The 16710-nt window shown below is 40.1% G+C and overlaps 1 protein-coding gene across 2 annotated transcripts in view; it reads right to left on the bottom strand.

Moving 5' to 3' along the window:
* SULF1 (sulfatase 1) overlaps window positions 1–15796 on the bottom strand; it is a 183113-nt gene extending 167317 nt beyond the window's left edge. The window contains exon 1 of one of the 2 annotated variants that reach the window (XM_041412919.1): window positions 15779–15796. The gene's annotated coding sequence lies outside the window, so the exon portion shown is untranslated. Of the gene's footprint in view, window positions 1–10968; window positions 11083–15778 lie in introns of those variants that run through there. The other variant, XM_041412921.1, reaches the window with a different exon arrangement.
* Between the last annotated feature and the right edge of the window lie 914 nt (window positions 15797–16710).

Raw genomic sequence — 16710 nt, 5'->3', positions numbered from 1 at the left:
GTTTCAAAATACGTAGAATTACTTGAACTCTTATTTCCCTGTCTCCTCTGCCTCTTCCAGGGAAGTTTTTTTTTTAGGAACTGAAATTTACATCTGGAAAAGGAAATTGTTTGCAGGAAGAGAGATCTACAAAGCTGGATTTTTCTTTTGAAAGCCATTTGTTTGGCTGCTGTTCCTGTGCATGGGTTTGAGGCTGTTCCCTTATCTACACATGTATCTTTTGAGAGACTGAAGAACTGGGGAGAGGAGTTAATACATACCTTGATGGAGTCATCAAAGAGAAATATATGTCTGGCTTCAATTTAGCTCAGTTCAGGGACATAATATATGTGGTGGACATAATATATGTGGTGGGTGACACTCATTTTCAAGGGCTTGCGAAGAAATATGTTTCCCAATTTGTATTCTTATGTAGAAGTTTTTCCTTTCTATTCTGTAAAGACCAGATGTTTTTTCAGGCTTTGTAACACAAGCTGAAGAGGCTGAAGGGAGCCCTTTGCCTTCCTCCCCCCACGCTCTCCCTCAGCAGCAGTGGGATGTGGAGCTGATCCCATGCTCCTCTCGGAGAGCTCCAGTGCTGCCCCGCACCCCACGGGCTCCGTTATTGCCCTCCCGGCTCCGCGAGCACGCTCCGTACGCTTTTGAATCTAAGCTTGATTTATTTAATAAAATAGGCTTTCTAGGAGGAAAATGGGAAAGTCCCAGTGGGAAGGAGGGAGGTGAAGAGAGGAAGCCCGCAGAATTGCAAATTCTGGTCTACCTCTCCGAAAACTCACACCAGAGCTCAGGGAAGGTAAAGGGCCACCACACAAAACAAGTTCCTCAAAAACTGGAAGGAGCAAGGGTTAAGAATTTCCATAAAGCCACGTAAATCTTGAGGACAGCACTACATATGTGTACATATCGATACAAATCTCACAATGACAGATTACCTGATCACAGTGGTTTTTTTTCTGAGTTTATTCTTAACATGCCCATCCCTTTTGTTTTCAAACTTTTGCAGTATAGTTTCATTTCCAACAGAAGCAGGATTGTAAAATAAATTAGGATACTACAAAATAATCCTTATATATTTCAAGGAATAGAATTTCATAGTTTACTTCAGTGAGCAGAAACAATAAAATTGTGGAACATTCAACTGACATTAATAGCAACTAATGCTTCATTACTGTTTCCAGTAAAACAGATACTTTTTCAAGATAAAGAAATTATTATACACTGAGGCATTTTCAAAAGCAGAGAGGAAACAAAGATTATGACCAGTGATCTTGTTACTAGTTCACAGATTTAGAAGATACTATTTGCAGTGTAATATTCTGCATGTTTTTTAACAAGTGTAATAAAGAACTTATTATTTACTTATTAAAGCGTTTTTCTTTGGCTTTGCTTACTTCAGATTTTTACAATTACACAATCTTACAAGAAGCTTTTCTAAATTATATTGCTACCTTCCCCTTCTTTTTAATAAATCAAAGATATTTCAACAGTGGTAGACATACAGTGGCTTTTTTGCCAGATCCCCTCTCTCTCTTCTTCCCCTCTCTTCACAAGCCAATTCCTCAGCTTGCCTGCCAGGGCAGTTCAGGAGCCATGTTCTCCTTGGGCAATGTGTATTACCTCAGCATTTTGTGGTTATTCACATTTTAGAGACTAAAAGATGCCAGGTAAGCCACCACTAATTTTTTGTTTGTTTGTTTGTTTGTTTGCTTCTTGGAAACAGGGATAGCAGGCCTATACTCATTAAAAACTATATAAAAATCAACAGCTCAGCAGGATAAGAAAAGGTATGCAGGAGAATCTGTCCTCTAGCAGATACAGACTACAGCATTTTAGTGTTTTCCAACTCAGATATTTCCAGCAATATCACGGGGGCTTTAAAGAAAACATGGTGGCACTGTGGTGTTCAAACACTGCATTTGCAACCTGCACACCTCTCATTCATAGAAGCTCTAGTTTCCTACAGCTGTGGGGCAGCACAGTCCCCAGTCAGGGGCAGAAGATGGGGGCAGAAGGTAAGGGAGGGGAAATCCAGAACAGGGCAAGGATGGGTATTGCAGATGACAGAACTGTATGATGGTGCCTAGTAATCTTGATATCAGATAATACTATATCATTTTACAATCACTTTATTTATGATAATAGGTTTCATCATACAGATGCATACACATTGCTGTCTTCTAGTTTTCACATGAAATTATGAAGAAATAAAAAGAAGTCTAATATTGGATCCTGATGCAGCAGCCAAAACATATGTCACTAATCCAAATTTATAATCAAATTGAAGGAACTAGGAGGCATAAAATTAATTGTTACTTCCTATAATTTATTCAGGGTGTGACAGCAAAAAAGCCAAAGCAATAACAATTCTTCTAGTCTACATGCAGGAACCATCAATGGAAAAAAATTAACCTAGTCCATGCTCCAGTCTGATTAAAGATGTATGACATGTGAAAACAAAGTGCAAATAAGGCAAACTCTGCTATGCATGACTGAGAGCAGTAAAACTGACAAATCTCAACTATACATGTAAATATTTGTAACAAGAGCTAAAAGTCATCAGGTTCTTCTTTTCTGATGAGGTGTCAGTTTTAGAAGACAGAGTAGCTTATCCTTTTGTGATGAGCAAACTCTTGAGGCAGCTGCTGTCCTTTATGCCTTATTGATCTCTGCCAGAGATTTGTAAGAACAGCAAACACCAGCAAGAAGAATAGGTAAAAGGAGGAGCTATAGCTCTGGATGTGGCAAGGGTTTGTTTCTGAGTCTCAGTGAGGTATTTCTGCTACCTGTGAGCAAGAGGAGTGCCTTCTGGGCTTTTCTCCCAGGAAGATATTGGAGGAAACCCAGCTAGGGAAATGCACAACACAGCAATTTCCCAGAGCTATGCCGAGGCATTCCACCTCCTTTTGTATTGTCTCTTTCTTCTGTCTCTTCTTTCTCAGCTAGGTATTTTAACAGCTTCTCCATCCATCTATCTTTTCTTATTTCTCCTTTCTTTTCTGTGTCCTCCCCCTCCCTCACCTTTCCATTGGTGTATTCTTCTTACAATCTTTCATTCCTTCACTGTCCCCCCAAGCACCATCTTTCCATGCCCTTCACTTTGCCATTAAACCTCTACTCTGACATATTTCTTGTCTGTGTAGTTGGCAAGCTCTTCAGGAGAAAACCACTGGGTCTTCTGAGACTGTGTTGCCATGAAAGGTAACAATAGACCTGTGATCAGTGAGGTTTTGACCCAGAGGAGGTCACACAACTGAGCTTTGGGATCACAACCTGATCTGGGGCTTATGCTGACTCTGCCAGTGCAGAGAAAACAGGCTGCGGTTGATTTGGTACCACAATGGATGGCTGGGGAAAGCATTATTTCATAAAGCATCAGCATTTTGGCTCCTGTGGCTCTGGTGCTTTTGATCCAGTAGTGGGAACCCTGAAGCAGGATTTATTGTGTTCTTGAATGACAGCCCAAAACTGTGGGGCACTTAGCAAGATGAAATTTAAGCTCAGCTTGCTCCTTAGGCACTTTTGGAAGAAGCATTATTTTATTACTAATGGTAATAGTAGTAATAATATTAATAATTACTCTGTTCTTTAAGCCAACAGCCATTCAGCTGGTGCCTAAGTTGTTGAAAATAACCTGGAAACCTAATCAGCTCAAACCACTCTCTCTGCTTCCTGGAGGGGAAATCTTTTACCTCCAGCATGGTGCTAGAGAGGGTGAAGTTTCTGTGCCTCAGCTGCTTTTATATACCAAGCCCTCTTAAAGAGAGCAAGGCCACTCTCTCACATGGAAATCAGCCAGGCCATGTATTTGTCCCAACATGCTTGGAAATTGCCAGGAAAATAAAGGTGGAAGATTGCTCCCTGTGTCTGGAGCTGCTTGACTGCCCTGAAATCTGTTGATCAAAATTTCACCATCATTTCCCTGCAATAAATACCTAAAGCCTATAAAAGGCTGCAAACATTGCGTAACAGGAAAAAAAAAATTGAATGAAGAGCCCTGCAAGATTAGCTGGAGTGATGCTGTACTTGGAAAAGAAGCTCCTGACTAGGTGGCAGAGCACCCTGTGGTTTCAGCCTGCTGGGATTCAATACTTGTTTAGACACAGAGCTGACCACATAGCTTAGTGCTCTCAGCGCATCTCCTTTCCTCTAGACTCCCATAGCTCTGCCCAGGGTCACCCAAAGGAGCTGTACCGTCTGTGCCCTGTGAGGTCTGCAGTGTGTCTGTGACTGCCAAGAGCATGGTCCCAGCCATCTGCAGCTGGCCTGTGATAAGCAATGATATTGGCTAAGAGACCTTGACAAGGGGACAGTGTCTCCTTTTTCCATTCAGACAATAGTTCTGCATGGGGGGACAAAAAAGAAGGCAACCGAAAAAGAAAAGGAAAGAAAAAATTTAAAAATTCTGGAAATGAAAAGGAGTAGCCCTAATTCTCCAAGTCTAATCTGCTGTAGTGTCAAAGAAATCACATGTTGTTGAAGGCGAATGAACTTAACTGTGCTCAGCACATAAAAATCAGACCTTTCCTATGACTGAGATATGAGTTGCTCAACCACAAACCCCAGAATCTGTGACAGTGCAAGCACAGTCAGTTTTTATATGTCTGAGTCCTTGGACAGCTGGATCTTGGCTGGGCTGCACTGTGGTTAAAATTAATTGCAGTCCTTTGTCACATTACCTTTGCTGAGGGTTAGCACCCTCCTCTGAGGCTGAAACAGATGCCCTGAGAGAACCAGCTGTGGCATAGCTCAGAGCCACAACAAATTCTAACTAACCATGGGCTTTTTCTAACATATACCTGCATCTGGACTGTGGTACGAAGTACAATGGGATTTAATAACTGCCATTAAATTGGCAGACAGCCCTGCTCCTAGAGAGGGTTCATATATTTAAGAACTATGCAAATTATGCAGTATGCATGTGACCAAATTCTTTGTAGAGGAAAATCCCTGGGACTGTGTTAAATTAAATAGGATTATGGCTTTCACTAATCTGTATCCAGTGTGACCATACAAGGGTATTAGTTTGATAATATTTAAGGACTTAGCTCTACAGCAGCAGCAATCAGCTGTCTAAGCCCAGTGACTGCGTTGTCAGTGAAAATCTCAGCTACTGAAGAGGTTGTTTTTTACATCGCCCGAATTAAACATGTGACACTCACCAGCTGGCAAATTAAGCACAACAAAGTTATGCATAGGTCAAGCCATTTTTAATTTTTGGAATAAGTAGAAAGAGCAAATGGTGTGATGTGCCTCCTGTGAGCAGTACTGCTGAGCCCTACTCTTCTGAAGCTGTGGGCAGTCCTCCCATCAGCCCGGTGGGAGTGGAGACAAACCAGCGTGATGCTACCAAAAACCTCATCCTTTCACCCCAAGTCTTTTCCCTGAATGGCACAGATGGATTTTTAGATTATTTAGCAATACAGCTTGGTTTCCAACCTGGAAGCTGTCCTGTCAACTCGGTATTTGTTTAACAGGAGTTACAATGCCCCTCTGTCTCCAGCCACTGAAATCAGAGGTAACAGTGGTATACCCTGACAAACACTGTCATTGTAATGGCTCTCTCAAAAAAAAAGCAAACAGATAACTCTCTTCAAGCCCATTTCTCCACAAACACACACATATGTGTATAAATTTGTATGCATACATGATCAACTGGGAAATATTAAGAGCCCCCTCAAACGTAAATCCAAGTAGTGAAATTTCAAAAACAATCAGAGTAGGAAGAAGAACTAAGCCACAGCTCTGTTTAAAAACCATTTTCCCACTGATTTCAGTGAAACAAAGAATTTCGTTACCTGTATTTAAAGTAATATTATTCCGCTAAATGGATGACATCATCAGATTATTTTTCTACCTTTTACCATATTTTATTGTGCTAAAACGATAAAAATTCTAAAATTACACCTTCAATTATCTTGTATGCATGGAGGTTTTACCAAAAATAAAATAAAACTGATAATCTGCTTATTTGAAATTACTCTTACTCCAAGAATGGGTTACATGAAAAGAACACCTTTTCCATTAGGATTGTGTTCTTAAGGTATTCAAATCTGCATGTTTTTAACAGGAGAGAAAAACACATTAAAAATTTCCATTACTTCTACAGCCAGCACAGCTAAAATAAAACAATATGTTTCGCATCTTCTCACATGTCTTTTGTTTTTACTCTACTTGAAGGTCACATTTTTAAAAGAGACATCTATATAAATCCTACTGAGGATAACTCTGTGATTATAGTGAGGACTGCAGAATGATCACTCATAAAAATACAGAGCACAGGATGTAGTGGGTTCGTTCTTTAGTCCCAGATAAAGCTTGCAGGAATGCCAGGACAAAATATCCTTTGTTTTTAAATGGAACAGCCACACGGCAAAGGTCAGGCAGGGACACAAGCATAGAAGAAGCCCAGAGCACCCTTCCAGTCCCTCCACCTAGGTCCATCCTTTGCATAGCCCTATCGAGACAGATCTAATCTGTCCCAGCATACTAAAATCCTGATGGCTGTGTCATATCAACAGGAAAGATACAATGCCCAAAGTAGCCTTACTCATCTGGGCACCACAGGTGACTTCTTCAAGCTGAAAGTTCCCTGCAATGTAGGGTGCTGCTTGATCACCTCACTTCTAACTGCACACACAGTTCCTACAGCAAATATAGCTATGATCCATCCAGTTACTCTGCCCATGCTTCGTAAGTTTACAGTGAACTCTCCATGATTAAAATCCAGTTTCTTCATTTTGTTATTTTATTCTTATGATGAGTTGATTGGCTTGCTCTGGGGTTGAGGGACCCAGGTGAAATAGCTGGGAAATGTCTGAATGTAGCCCAGCTAATTTTCCTTCTGGCTTAGTCAACCAGGTAGGATTTTAAGCCAAAGGGGTTAAAGAAATGCAAACGTGAGTTGGAGTCTTACCAAATTTCCTTAGACAGTTTTTCCTAAAATCATCAGGAACGCTGCTTATGCTTCCTTAAGCTTTCAGTATGCTTTCCAGATGGATGTTTTGGGATTCCAGCTCTATAAGCAAAACCATCCAGCTGCAATAAATGTGTGTCTGGACAGGTTCTTCATTGTACCCTGGAGCCACCTGAACTTATGGCAACTCCCAAGTATTCATACAGTTATGCCAATGCTAGGGGCTCTTCTCCAGAAGTCACACAAGTTGTGTCTGCTCCTGCTTTATTTTTCTTGTTAAAACTCAGAGAAAATTCTAGCCTAGATAGCACAGATTTAAGCTAGAAATATTATCACATTGACAACAACAATGTCAAATGGCTAAATGTGAAGCTATATTTACTTAAAATAATACTCAACAAGCTATTTGGAAAACTCTTTAAAGTTCACATCACGACATTTTTGAAACACATTGAGTTTAAACACAATTTTTTCAAAGATCCTGACTTGAACCACAAAAGTATTTGACTTCTTAGTAAATTACTATACCATTGAAATGGCACAACAGTAATATCAGAGAGGGCAGTCTCCAGAGCTAGGTACTGTAGGTGCAGGAAAGGGCTTTGGGCAGGATCATCTCTCCTGGTGAGGAGGGATTCCTAGATCCTGGAAAGTCTTCATGTTGGAGTCACCTCTGGTGCCAAGGGCGACACTGGATCTCAACACAACCAAATACTACAGAGACAGAATATTTTCTTGTGTCAATATTTATCAAATTCTCTGAATTAAGAGAAGAGAATTTGGATAACTACAGTTGGTGTTGTGCATTGATGTTTATTCTCTAGCAATTGCTTTATCTGGGAAAAGCCAGCTTTCACTTTGCTAAGACAAGTAGAAAATCCTCTGTCTCCATGCCTGAGAACCTAAACAAAAACAGAACTGCTTATTTACATTAGAAAAATATTACCTATTCATGCATTTGCTGCACTTTCTTTTACCTGAACATGAACAGGGCAGAAGTTATGACTCTATGCCTGTTTGTAATTGTTTTTGTACATCAAGCGTGTTGCCAAGAAACATCTGTGTGTTCTGGCTTAGTGTTTCTATCTTTAGGAGATTTTCAAATACCAAGACAAAACAAAAAAAGCAAACAAAAAAACAAACCAAAAGCTTCAAACATATCTGTGATTTCACATCCAATGTGTCAAAGCAAATCCTAAATACATGGTAGTAGATCATAACTAGTTTTGAACATGGAAAAAATTGACATTCAGTAGTATGCACAAATACAGTTAAATGGCAAGAATAGTCTTTGCAGTGATTTCACTCTGGGCCAGATTGAATTGTCCTGGCAGTTTTTGGGCAGAGTCTGGGAGCTGGCACAGTACAGAGAAAGGCAGTTTGCAGGTGGTCATTGTTCAGAAAATAATGTAACTGTGTAGATGTGGAATGCTCCATGCCAGGCTCTTCAATGCCAGAGAGCATTTGCTGGCACTTTTAAATTTACTAGCAAGTATAAGCCATGTGCTCCCTTTTTCATTGTCAAAAAAAATAGGATGAGGAAAATTAAAAACAACTGCCAATATATCAATCTATACTGAGTTTTAAGGTGCAAGGGAAAAATAGGCTGCTAATCATATTGTTATAGACGCAGCTTAAAGGCCAAATTCATCCTTGTTCTAAATTCACTGACCTTTATTTCTATCTTAGATCAATAATAATAAAATATTGGCAAGTAACATAAAATAAGTTTCTCACAACCTCTGAGCAATGCTTTGTCATCCAAAAAGTTAGGCTAGAATTGAAGTGGTTTGATAAGAATTAATCTTTTTAAGATGAATGAGTATGTCAGGGTCCACCTCCCACAGTGTAATATAGTTGTTTACTTCATTTGCAAAAAGGCTACCATAATTTTTCCTGGTGAAAATTAATTCTCAAGACATTAAAAAATCAATTACCTAGCACAAAGCTTTCTTCCTAATGATGTTACGTACAGAAAATTCAATCTGGATCTTGAAATTATGGTCAGGGCTTCTTCTAGATTTATGTGTGTACCACTTCAAGGTTTTGCAGGTAAACATTTGCTCAATCCCACTGAAAATGATGGCACAGAAGAGAATCTGCTGCTGCAAGCACCACTTGGGTGTGAAAAAGAAAAGGAGCCCACTTTTCAGTCATCATATTCCTTCCCCACTGCGACATGTATCATTGACGTTACCAGCTGTAACTCCACAGAAGTAATAACCTCTCTGCTAAAAAGTCATTTATAAATCACAATTTTTCTGATTCAAACAACATTTTTTTTTGCATAGGATTCTTATTCTAGCTATGAATTCCCAGCTGTCTGAAGACAGCTTTATACCCAAGTTGAATGCCATGCATTACTTACAGAAATTTGTTAAATATGCAAAAGACCAAAACTGACTAGCACTGATTTATGGGTACAATATTTCTCATGCAAAATTACACATAGAAACCACAGAATATCTCGTGTTATTTAAACTTAATTCATTTGCAATGTGACTGGCTTTTTGGATGTGTACATACAAAGCAATTCTTCACAGGAATTCCATCACAGTGTAAACTAAAAGGACTTCAAAAGTTGTCAATTACAAGTCACTGTAAGTCATTTTACCTTAAGCATGAAGCCTGATTTCACAGAGCTGTCTCCCCTGGTAGGACCTCTCTAAACCACAGTGCTGGCCTCTCCCCTGGTGAAACTAAACAAAATACCCCATATTTCAGTGTGAACATGATTCAAGCAGTCATCTGGACCTAAGGACACAGTATCAAACCAACACAACAGGAAATGTGAAAAATTATCAGAGATCATAGCAAACAGTGGTATTTGTGAAGCAATAAATTCTTCTTAGAGTTTATAAGCATACATTGTCAATCTGAATACTTCCACAGTGACTTAACATTTACAGAACAGAGATATAAATACTAACTCATCTTTATGCCACAAAGCACATCTTTTACCTGATGATTTACTAAGACAAACCTCTTGGCACTTCTGAGCTCTCAAAAGATGAAACATTTAGAAGGATGTGGGACAATGATGTGTGATTAAACACAGAATTAAAAGATGGGATTTTTAGATAAACGACTTAGGAATTTTGAAATTTAGGGGAAAAAAAGGATATATTTAACTAAAAACAAAATCACTGTCTGAAACCCAAAGCCGTTATTAGAAACACATCACTCTAAATCTCTGTGCCGGAAGATTGCAATAGCTCTACTAAAAAGTCAACTTAAATCCACTGTAAAAGGAGTCTTAGTTGAGACTAAGAGGAATAAAAATGCAGCACTATTACATTATCAAATTCTATTACAATAGTTAATTGCTCACATTTACAGTGATTTCATAATCTCCCATTATGGCAGCTGCAGGGAGGAGACAGAGCAGAGGGACATGTGAAGTCTTGGCACTGAAATCACAGAATGTATGTTAAAGGCTTATTAAGACTATTTAATCCCTTTCCCTGCTGATTATGGATTGTCCTCCATTGTACACTTCCTAGTGTTTTGTCTAACCTAGTTTTAAATATCTCAAGCAATGGGAATGTCTTCAGTTCCCTTAGGAGATTACTTCAAGGCTAATGGATTTCACTGGCAGAGATGCCTTTTGATCTCCTGCCTACATTTGCCCTTACTTTATTCCTTTTGATTAAGTTTCTTTCCTCCTCTTTTTTTTTTTTTTTTTTTTTTTTTTTTTTTGTGTGTGTGATAGATACAAGATACCCCATGAATATTAGAAATTCTACTCCCTTCCCCATTTTTACAGTGATAGACATTTTCTGAGTGAGGGATCTAGACAATTTCCATCCAGATAAAGCCAGTAGCAAGCTGCCAGCAGTGCTAGCAGTCAGTATAGTCATACTCCTTTGGCTGCTGCTGTGCCACTAGAAGTGGTTTCCATATGCAGCCCTCAGCCAACTACTTGTCACCACCCTCTTCCTAGAGGTTATACACACCCTCCCACTCCTGATTTTCTGGCTGAACTATTGCTAGAATTGCTGCTCAAAATGAGCCAACTTACTTAAAGCCTGTTTAAACAGTGAATTATTGCTTACCCATCTCTTTCTGGCTGACATGGGCTAGACAATCCTCCCAGCTCCATCTCATCTAGCCCAGGGGAGAGACAGTAACCCCCAGCAAGGCAGTGGTGACCTTTGATGCAGCAGAAAGGGAAATGCCAATGCAAGCATTCACAATTCCTCCCACTGCTCCTGGTGTTCTGTGGAAAGTGGGAATGACTAGTGATTAGACAATTAGAGATTGCAAGGAGACAGCTGCATTTTTTCCAGGCTGAAGGTGCCTACCTGAGCTATGCACAAAAGTCACTGGCTTGCGTTGCATAAACAACTTGCTTCTTCACCTACTTTGATGAGATTACTGACAAAAAAAATTATTTTCTTTTGACAAAAATTGCTTTCTTTTAAAAAAAAATGTGCATGTTTTGTCCACTTCAGATGTTGACCATAACTCTGAAAAGGAGGACACAGGCAGAGTTGGGTGGTGCAGTGCCAGGTACCGTGGCTGTGCATGCTGTATACTTCCAGCCTAGCTGAGGTGAGGATGGGAGAAGACTCCAGCCAGAGGATTCAGTCTGCCACTGGAAGTGTTATGCTTCTGTAGAACACTCAAACTGCATTGAGTTATTTTCATATTTTATAAATACTCTAGATGCCATCACGAGATACCTCAGTGATAGAAATCACTAAGAATTGAGGAGCAGTGCATTTTTAATAAATATAACAACACACAGTCCCTCTCACTGAAATAAGAATTTCTGTCTGCAAAGTATAACCATTAAGAGAAATTTAAGCATTAAGGACTCTTTAGTGCTTTGCAAATGGCTGAGGATGGGGTGATAAATGCATTTTTTCCCTGGCCTGTTCCAAATTATAATGTTTTGCCAACATAGCTATGTCAGTTGCCGGTGTGAAAAATTCACGTCCCCAGCAGATATTGCTATGTTTGCAGAACTCCTGGTGTGGACGTAACTTTGCCAGAAGGAGAGAGCTTATATTGGCTCAACTTACATCACTTAGGGAGGTGGTGTAACTATGCCAGAAAAACTCCTTCTGTCAGTTTGAACAGTATGTGCTGCGGAGTGCTCTGCCAGTGACAGCAATGGCAGAGCTGTGGGGTAGACAAGACTGGGATCGTTGTCACTCCATACATTCACTTTTAATTAGCAGATTAATCAACATGCCACATTTGAGGAGAGCATCTCATCAAAGACTGCTGCATTTACTGACATCCTCAGTCTGCCTGTCTGCTAATATATCAGAACTGCTACTTTGATGCCTGTCTTGAAACAAGAAACCATGTGCTACTCAAATGTGTATTCTTGGAAACCAGACAGCTTAAGTTATGACCTCCCTAGGTGTGTTGGCATCTTTTTTGCAGTCATATAATTTCATGTTTTCTTGTGTCCCTTCTTGGCATCTACTGGCCTCCAGAACTGTATTTTGGAGGTCTAGTCCGTCCAATCTCTCCTGACTCTGTCAAAGATGTTGATTTATTCTGATCTAAGCTTAATTGAATTATTTTAAATAAAAGAGAAAATAATTGTTGCATTAAATTCTCTTAAGTGAATTTAATTCTCTTTAATATGCCCTTGGTATACTTTTCTCCAAAGTATCACATCACCCTCTTTCACATGACTCTGAATGCTACTCATGCCTGAAATGTACATAGATAGATACTGATTGCAGCAGTTGGTTCCAGTATCAGCTGGTTCCTTCCTCCAGCTAGAGCATGCCTGGCGGCTCTTTCCGGTGCTGAGTGACCTCTGTGTTTATGTCTAATATCCTGTCTCCATTTACCAGAGAGCTGTAATACCATGCACACTTGGTAACACTTAAGAAATGTATACAAGCAAGGAAAGTATTGCTTAGGGAAGCAATAGACAGGGAATTATTGCCATGGGAGTGTTCATTTGAGCTAGGTCTACTTTCCATGCTTAGTTGCTTTGGCTTTATTTTTCATAACTGTGACAGAATGACTTGCAACAGTTCAATCTGAGGAGAAATAAATTTCTGTCTAGAAAATCGAGTGTTACCTAGTGTTTAGGAAAACAGAGAAGTAACAATCTACCATTGTTACTATTATTACTATTATTACTGTCCAGCATGTTTCTGGATGCCACTTTAAAATCCAGAGAGCTGATACCTGCCATGGCATCTAGAATTCCAGCACCTGGAAAATTCCCAACTGTTCATTTCTCTTTAGATAATATCATACAAGTGGTTTTGAGCCAGCATCTCTTCCATTCGCCTTGCTCATCTCTTTTTAGCTACAGTGTCATCTGTGCCATACCACTGATTGTGTTTGCTGAAGGAATACAAAGGAGGACATCACAACCTCAAAGCATCACTGAATTTCATTGTGTCTTATCAATGTGCATACCAACAGGTTAGGAATTAGAACAAGTGGAACAGAATTTAGTTAGAGAAAGGAAAATGTGATGATAAATGGCCCTCACAGTTCTGACATGTTTGTCTGGAAAGCAAACAAGAAAAGCAGTACCACATTAAATACATATGGCATGTGTAAATGTGTTACACTGGTAGAGGATGCACTCAGAACAAATAAAAAATATTATATTTGTGATCAGTTATCTGGAAAAGTTTTAGATTAAGACTTTTGTTTTCCAGTTTCTAAAACACTCTGAATAGTACCCTTAAACTAGTATGATCATATGCACTTAAATAATAATTAATTTAAAAAGAAATTGCACAAAGACTATGATAAGATTAATGAAGAAAGAAATTATAGGCTATAATTAATGACAAAAAGACCCACACTGAAAATAAACTGGAAGAAAATTTCCAATTGCACTGTGTGTGCACATCAGTGAAAGTTTCTTTAAATAGTTTCTATAGTTTCTATAGTTTAAATAGTTTCTATAGTTTCTTAAAATCATGTAAAGAGCAAGATTACTATCATGCTATTTTTTTACAGTGATTTCATTTCCTGAGAGTACAGCTTACTTTTAAAGTTTGCTAATAACTTAATTAACTAACAAGCTTAGACTCTGAGGCGCTTACTCCTGCCAGTCTCTGCTTTACACAGATATGGCTGTATTAAATTGGCTTTGTCACAGAACTGTTTTCTCTTGCTCCATCCCCTTGGTGCGACACAGTCTTAATTTACAGACAAACTTGAACAGGTCCTTTAAAACTTGATGATGGGATGCCTCTCTCTATGCCTTAATTATGCAAAAAGCTCTGAAAGGAGTTTAAGGAAGAAGAAACATTTTAACCTAAATAAAGGCTTCTAATACAGAAAATGAAGCAAAAATTGAAACTCTTTTACACACAGAAGATGTGGCAGCGCAGGCAGGCCACCATCTTACTGATTTACTCTCACTGAGCAGAACTGTTACATTTCAGAGCACAAGGATATTTGGAAAGAATAGCTGGGATCAGCCAATTTGTTAACCTCTCTGCTAACATTGCAGGCTGTGCTGGTGTTTGTAATGTGGGCACCTGTTCAAAAAAAGAGCAGAACAGAGGCAACTCCCTTTACACAAACTTTTCCATTTTGTGAACCACATCTTAAATGAGACCACATCCCTCCCATACAGACTGAGGGACACCTCCCATCCCACCAGTAACCAGCTAATATTTCTGTAATAGCTACAATAACTCAGTTTATGAACTCAGAGAGGAAGTAAAAAGAGAAAAAATAATAAAAAATAAACAGACTGGAACGGAAGGTTTTCATTTATTTTCATTCTATTTGCTGTCTAGAGATGAGGCAGCCACAGCTCTCTCCAGCTGACAGGGGTCCTCTCTTTGACAGCTGTCAGACTGGGAGGAACTTTGTGCACCATCAATCACCACTGTCTGCAGAAGACAAGGACATGGTGTGATGACAGCTGAGCTAGATGTCACCTGAGTGAGGTATATAACTGCAGCATCTGTGTTAGGGTGCTGGTTCCCTGTACTGCCATCAGAGAGGGCAAACCACCTCTAGAGCTAGATCTGGAGGGAAAGAGCTTCACTTGGATTTATCTCTTGTTCCCATCCACTGCCAAGGAACTCAGCCATGCACCTTAGTTTTTCTCACCTCCTACATTTAGCACAAGTCAGAGGCCTAAAATGTGCCCAGCTTTACCTATCAGCCAATACTGAGATCTTTGTGCCATCAGGAAAATGCAATGAACCATAAAAAGTGCCTTGCAAAAGCCAAAGATGCTCTGGGAACTGTCCCAAGGTGAACTTGCTGTGGGGACTGAACTTGCTGCAGCTCCAGGGATTCCTGCTCCAACACGCAAACAACATGTGATTTACTGTATCTATTGCAGTTCTAAGTTTAAAATGTTTACTGCACTCCTGATGCTTTATCCACTCCGAAACAAAAATATTTTCCAACAGAGTGTTGAGCTGTGGCTAACATCATAAAATGTCTGTTGGTGACTTACTGGGAAATGAACAAATAAACAAACCAAAAAAAACCCCAACCCCAAACCATTACAACACAAAAAGACAAAAACAACAAACCACCAGAAACATTTAATTTCCTCTACAATGAAGATGAATTTCTCCAGCTCTTTAAAAGTCCCTGAGTGCTCACTGTCCTTCCCAAACCCTCTCTTTTCTCCGTAACATGTCATTTGAAGCTCATTTTCAATTGGGCAATAAATAAAGACAAGCTAACGTAATTGGGGGGTTTTATTATTTGCTTGTTTCTGGGGTTTTCCGGTGTGTTTTACCCGGGAAATTCCTTAGGAACCGCCTAGCAGCTTCCCCGGGCGCGGGGTCCCGCGGGGATCACAGGCACGGCGCGCCCGGGCGGCTGCGGCAGCGGGGACGCGCCCGGGGCGCTCCCGGGGCCGGCGGGAGGATGGGGAAGGAGCGGGGCACTCACCTCGCGGCGGGGCAGGGCGGCGGGCAGCGGGCAGCGGAGCCGGGGGAGCGGCGGAGCTGCGGCCGGGCGGGCCGAGGGCTCCGGCCGCGCTGTGCCCGCAGCGCCGCGCCCGGCCCCGCTGCCGCCGCGCCCGCAAGGTCACGCTGCTGCCCGCTCTGCGCTTCCATCGCTGGGGCACCGTCGCGCACCTCGCTGGCTGCAGTCTTGGGGAAATAGGTCAGCTTGCCCGAAATGGTGCAGTTTCATAGGAGTTGGGTTAGTCTCAGGGAAATTTTAGAATATTGAAACAGATTTAGTTGGTGTTTTTTTTTTTAAAAATAAAAAAATATTTTGGGTTTTTTTTTTTTTTTTTTTTTTTTTTTTTTTTTTTTTTTTTTTTTTTTTTGTCCCCATACCTTCCTATAACCCTGGGGAAAATCCCTTGGGAAAATCCCTTGGTAAAGTACGAGTGCTACCACTGTTTAATGAAAACATCAGCATGGTTGATATTTTTGGGCACCATTTTAAAGAAAAGACAAAGTTATTCTTCAGCTTCAGGAGAGAGAACTCTAATCTAAATGGCCTCAAACTCTAAACCAAGTTACTTCTGGGAGATTATACCAGTGATGAGAATAGATATTTGACTAAGGAGCTCAGTGTACAGTTGTACTACAGAAGCCAGAAACGTTTAGCAAGTATTTTTTTACAGTTGATTTTCTTTTATAAATAGCTTATATAGCTTTTCCGATTGCAAATCTCCACCAGTCTTGACATTTTATTTCAGTCATTGGAACACTATTCATTAAAAGAACCACCGCTGCTCTGCAGGCAGTCACAACTCATAATTAATATCCTTCTATATGAGGACATATAAAAAAAATTTTTCTCTTTGTCCCAGTGTTTATGGCAGTGATGTATCAGACTGCCAGTAAATTTGAAACCTGAAGAGTTTG

This window comes from Onychostruthus taczanowskii, unplaced genomic scaffold (assembly GCF_017590055.1).
Source record: "Onychostruthus taczanowskii isolate IOZ18803 unplaced genomic scaffold, ASM1759005v1 scaffold4, whole genome shotgun sequence".
Classification (NCBI taxonomy): domain Eukaryota; kingdom Metazoa; phylum Chordata; class Aves; order Passeriformes; family Passeridae; genus Onychostruthus; species Onychostruthus taczanowskii.
Note: the sequence above shows the minus strand (reverse complement) of the source record. Positions and strands in the feature narration are given on the sequence as shown.